A 6,000-nucleotide genomic window follows, 5' to 3' on the forward strand; every position below is an offset into this window, starting at 1 on the left:
AATCCCACACTTCATGGGTTTTGGGTTTTGTGTCTTCCCAGAGCCTGTAGATTAAAATTCTCATGGCTAAGTTCACCAAGGAGTTGGAGCAAGACAGACAGCAGAGTTCCCTATTGAAAAAAAAAAAAAAGGTCAGGTCTTCCTCTAACACATTTGTGTTAGTCAATTAAAATTTATTAGATTATTAGATCAGCTACTTACTACGTTAGGACAAAGAGATAACATAGCACCATGGAACGAATAAGAAAATGAGCCTAGGGTGCTGCTATTTTTTTCCTTTTTTCATAGAGGCAGCTGGCAGTTTGAGGAAGAAAAGAGTTTGGACAAGAGTGCAAGCTCTGAGCAAAAGCCAACCCCAGCTGAAAGAGTGATGGTCCACACCAAAAGTTCTTCCTTTCCAAAATTCAGAAACAAGCTTCCCAGAAACTGAGATGCCCCAGGAAGAAAAGACAGCTAAAGAATCCAGTTAGGCTGACTCCAATGAGACAAGAAAAGAAACACATTTTTCAACATGATGCTTGAAGTATGTTCTCCATCTCATGAAGCATCTATCCAGGGTCTGGTGCCTTCTTGGTAATGTCAGCCATCAAACAGATGCCATACTTCCCCCCTAGCTGACCCATCAGCTGACCTCTACCCTGTTCAGCAGCACTGAAGCCTATACCCTATCCCCAAACCCTACTTCAACATCCCCAGCTTCTGAAGCTGGATGGACCAGAGAGACTGGTAAGCCAAACTCGAGTGAAGACAAGGCACAATAAAAAGAAATATGGAGAAGTGTGTAATTCAGGTTTGAGTAGTAGAGATAACATGTGCTTAACTAACCAGTCCTGGTTCCAACCCAGGTCCTGAAACTTGTTAGTCTGTAACAAGACTTTGAGCCAATTATCTTGCTCCTCAGCATCTGCCTCCTCATCTGCAGAGATAAAACACCGACTTTGCAGAGCTACTATGAAATTTAAATACATATGAAGTTGGCCTTCAGAAAACAGTAATTAAAATTCTTATTTCTTTATTAAAAGACAATCCCAAATGCACGTGAGGCAACAATCAGATTTTACTAGACACAAATCCTACATTATAACTAAGAATATAAAAAAATCAAATCTGAATAACAGCTACTTTGATGCAGCAAAATATACATGCACACACAACAGTTGTACAAATTCCCAGCTTGTGAAATCAGAATTATCTAAACAAAACAGATGTTAATAACCAAAATGTATGATGAGTTCTGCTCATTTCTTCACCACAAGTAAAGACCTTCCAGGATGAAATCAATGTCCTCATTTGCTTTCTCTAAGTTTGAGGGTGGTTAGGATTACTTCATTGGCCTCCTGGGGTTTCCAAGGCAACTGTTAGGGTAATTCTCAAAAGGAAAAGAACACCAAGTCTGTGACAACTATTCTAGAGACACTCATACAGTAATAGACATTATTACTAGAAATGCACTGCTCTCAACAGCAGCTATCTCCTTTGGATAATTTACTACATTCAAAGCTCTAAGTAGGTAAACTCACACTTCTGCATAAAAAGTAATGATTATTACTACAAGAAACCATCAGAACTCTAAATGGAAAATAAAATTAATTTCATGAAAGTGAATTACAAAACCTAAAGCCCAAATTTGCAGCATAACCCAGTACTGTCTTTTCAATAAAAGAAAGTTAATTCTCAAGTGTCTACACCTAAGAGATTCCCACAGCTGCCTCATGTCATCCTTTTCCAGGAGTCCTAGGGAGGGAAAGAAATGGCTAAATTATATTCAGAATGTCATTAGTGTTTCTGTTTATTATCACATAAATTTATGATAGGTCAACTTTCAGTTCAGCATTTCAATGTTCAGTTGTGCTAGAATATTTCATTTTTGGAACAGGTATGTAACCTAGCAGTTAAGATGCCTGCATCCCATGTCAGAGTCCCTGGGTTTCATTTCTGGCTCTAGAACCTAATGCAGGCTTCCTGATAATCCAGACCATGGGAGACAGATAACTGCTCTTGCTACCCACCTAGGAGACCTTGATTGAGTGCCTTTTCTGCTGACCTAACCCCAAGTGTTTAGGCACTCATGGAGTGGACATGAAGAGTTTAGCTCTTTCATTACATTCCTATCTCTTTGTCTCTATACCTTCCAAATTTAAAAAATGAAAGCAATTCTATTTCTGAGCCATTTAATAAAGAATCACATGTAACCATGAACTATAAAGCAATTGAAGTACTAAATAGAATTCTTTTTTAATTTTTTATTTACATAAGGTGAACAAATTCCATGCATTTCATATGTACAGATTTAGGAGCATAGTAATACTTCCCACCAACTCTCTCTCTCGGCCTTGCTCCCATCTTCCCTCTTCCTTCTTTTCTTAATTTTTCTTTTAATTTTTACAATGACATACTTTTAAAATTCCACTGAGTAAAGCATTCAATAGATATCAAGTAAGAAAACCACTGTTCTTCAAGAGTATAGACAAGGGCACTAAACCATATTCACATTTTAACGTCTCAATTTTGCTAGCATACATAAATTTTGTCACAGTAAATTTATAAAATATGTTTCAAGATTTGTACTGCCTACACATGCAAACAAAAGTATATAGAATAAACACAGCCTTCTCTACCAGATCACTTAAAGCACCGTAAAAACATATTGTAATTGATTTATTTTTAAAAGAAAATGTCTTAGAATTCCACATTCCTCAATTATCACCAACTTTTCTATTGCCTTTCTTAGTAAAAATGTTTTAAGTTCTCTGAACTTATCCATATCAGTCAAAATTCCATAGCAACGATCTATTGAAATGGTTCCTTAACAAATTCAATTATCAGCTACCTGTAAAGCATTCAAGGTCATTGTTAAAGTGAAATATTTTCTTGCTATGACCCAGGGAAGATACAATCCTGTTTTATTTCCAGAAAAAGTTATCACTGCTAACATTTTTGCAAAAGAAAATGAAGGATTTAGTTTACCATTTTTCATCCTGATCACATAAACAGTTTTCATCATTCACTTGTAGCAGACTCCTGCATTAAAATTAATTAACTGAGTATTTCATTTAAAAAACATGAAGAAAAGCAATTAGCCTACTAATATAGACTGCAGCTGTTGGTGAACTAAAGGTAGATATTTCTAGCCTTTGGACACATTTTTGAGGTAAACTTGATAGGATTTGTTTACAGACAAGGAAGGAGTTGTGAAAGAGAGATTAATCAAGAATTGCACTGTGGGCCAGTGCTGTGGCTCACTAGGCTAATCCTCTGCCTGCAGTGCTGGCACCCAGGTTCTAGTTCCAGTTGGGGCACCAGATTCTGTCCTGGTTGCTCCTCTTCCAGTCCAGCTGTCTGCTGTGGCCCGGGAAGGCAGTGGAGGATGGCCCTGCATCCACATGGGAGACCCGGAGGAAGCACCTGGCTCCTGGCTTCGGATCAGTGCAGTACACCAGCTGTAGGCCATTTGGGGGGTGAACCAATGGAAGGAAGACCTTTCTCTTTGTCTCTCTCACTGTCTATAACTCTCTCTCTCTGTGTCTCTTTCTCTCTCTCACTGTCTACTCTGCCTGGCAAAATAAATAAATAAATAAATAAATGCACTGTGGATCTCAGCACAGCAACTGCAGAAGCTGCCATTAACTCAAGTAGGGAAGACTACCTAAGGGACAGGTATGAGAAAGAATAACATTAGTTATATTTTGGACCTGTTTGGGATTTAAATACACAATAGATAATCAAAGAGAAGTCTCAAGTAGGCAGTGTGATATACCGATCTGAAATTAAGGAGGGGTTCCTGGGCTGGAGATACAAATTAGGAAACCATTAGTACAAACAAGGTTGTACAAATCATTAGAAAGGATATCAAAGATTGAGCTCTACAGCACTTCTATATTTAAAAAGGAGGAGATGAGAAATAAAAACAGACTATGATGGGTACACTAGAAAAGCAGTAGGAAAACTAGGTGAGTGATAGTTTTCATGCTTATTTCAGAATATATATGGTTGATAATGAGCAGCATTTGCCATTTTTGATTTTGGATGATGGTCACTCTAACTGGGGTGACATCACACTGTAATTGTTATTTGCATTTCCCTGAGGGCAGTGATCCTGGAGTTTTTTCATCTGTTTTTTGCCCCCCCCCCTTTTAAGGATTTATTTGTTTATTTCAAAGTCAGAGTTACACAGAGAGACAAGGAGAAGAAGAGAGAGAGAGAGAGAGAGAGAGAGAGGTCTTCCATCCACTGGTACACTCCCCAAATGGCTGCAATGGCCGGAGCTGAGCCAGTATGGAGCTAGGAGCCAGAAGCTTCTTCTGGGTCTCCCACATGGGTTCATGGGCCCAAGGACTTGGGCCATTTCTACTGCTTTCCCAGGCCACAGCAGAGAGCTTGGTCAGAAGTGGAGCAGCAAGGACTTGAACCAACACCCATATGGAATACTGGTACTGCAGGTGGTGGCTTTACCTGCTGTGCCACAGTTCTGGCCCCATGTTGGCCCTTTTTACTTCATCCCTTGAAAATGCTGTTTATACCCTTGGCACATTTTTAACTGGATTATTTTGTTGTTGTTGAGTTTCTGCAACTCCTTATATATTCTTGATATTAATCCTTTATAGGATGCATATTTTTTCAAATATTTTCTCTCATTGTTTTGATTACCTCTTCACTTTGTTAATTATTTCCTTTTTCATGAAACAATTTCTTTTTTTTTTTTTGACAGGCAGAGTGGACAGTGAGAGAGAGAGACAGAGAGAAAGGTCTTCCTTTGTCATTGGTTCACCCTCCAATGGCCACGGCAGCTAGTGCGCAGTGGTCAGCGCACTGTGCTGATCTGAAGGCAGGAGCCAGGTGCTTCTCCTGCTCTCCCATGGGGTGCAGGACCCAAGCACTTGGGCAATCCTCCACTGCACTCCCGGGCCACAGCAGAGAGCTGGCCTGGAAGAGGGGCAACCGGGACAGAATCCGGCACCCTGACCGGGACTAGAACCCAGTGTGCCAGCACCACTAGACAGAGGATTAGTCTATTGAGCCGCGGTGCTGGCCGGTTCGTGAAACAATTTCTTGGATTGATGTAATCACATTAGTCTATTGGTGTTTGTTTTATTACTTGCGCTTCGGCTATATTATTGAAGAATTCATTGCCTAGGCCAATAGCTTTTCCCCTATGTTGTTCACCAGTAATGTGATGGTTTCAGGTATGAGGTTTAGATCCTTGATCCATTGTGAGTTGATTCTTGTATCAGGAGTAAGATATAGGTTTGATTTTGAACTACAGCAGTGGAAATCCAACTTTCTAAACATCATTTATAGAAGAGACTGAATTAATTTCTAAAATATTTATTTATTTATTTATTTAAAGACAGAGATGGGGGAGAGGAAGAGAGACAGAGAAAGTGATTTTCAGTCTGCTATTTCTCTCCCCAAATGGCTGCAATGGTAAGGGCTGGGACAGGTCAAATTCAGGAGAACAGAACTCCTTCTGGGTCTCTCACATGGGTGGAAGGGCCCAAGGTGCATTAGAACAAAGGTGGATTGGAAGTGGAGCAGCTGAGGCTTGAACCAGCACCCACATGGGATGCAGAAACTGCAGGTGGAAGCTTGACATTCTATGCCCCAGTGCCAGCCCAGAAGCAGCTGAATTTTATCAAACTTTGAAGGAAGAACTGATTCCCATTCTTAAATTATTCAAAACAATTGAAAGGGATAAAATCAATCCAAATCTGTTCTTTGAGACAAGAATTAGCTCAATTACAAAAGCACAGAGATGCAATGAATAAGAACTATACACCAATATCTGTAATGGACATAGATTCAAAAATCCTCAACAAAATGGTATGAAATGCATCAATAAAATCATCAATAATACATCAATAAGACACAAAGTAGAATTTATTCAAGGGATGCAGGGGTAGTTCAACATATGCAAATAAATATGTTATTTAAAATCAATAAAATGAAAGATAAAGCCATTTGATTTTCTCTATAGATGCAGAGAACCATTTGATAAAATGA

Source organism: Oryctolagus cuniculus, chromosome 2 (genome assembly GCF_964237555.1).
Source record: "Oryctolagus cuniculus chromosome 2, mOryCun1.1, whole genome shotgun sequence".
NCBI classification, from domain to species: Eukaryota; Metazoa; Chordata; class Mammalia; order Lagomorpha; family Leporidae; genus Oryctolagus; species Oryctolagus cuniculus.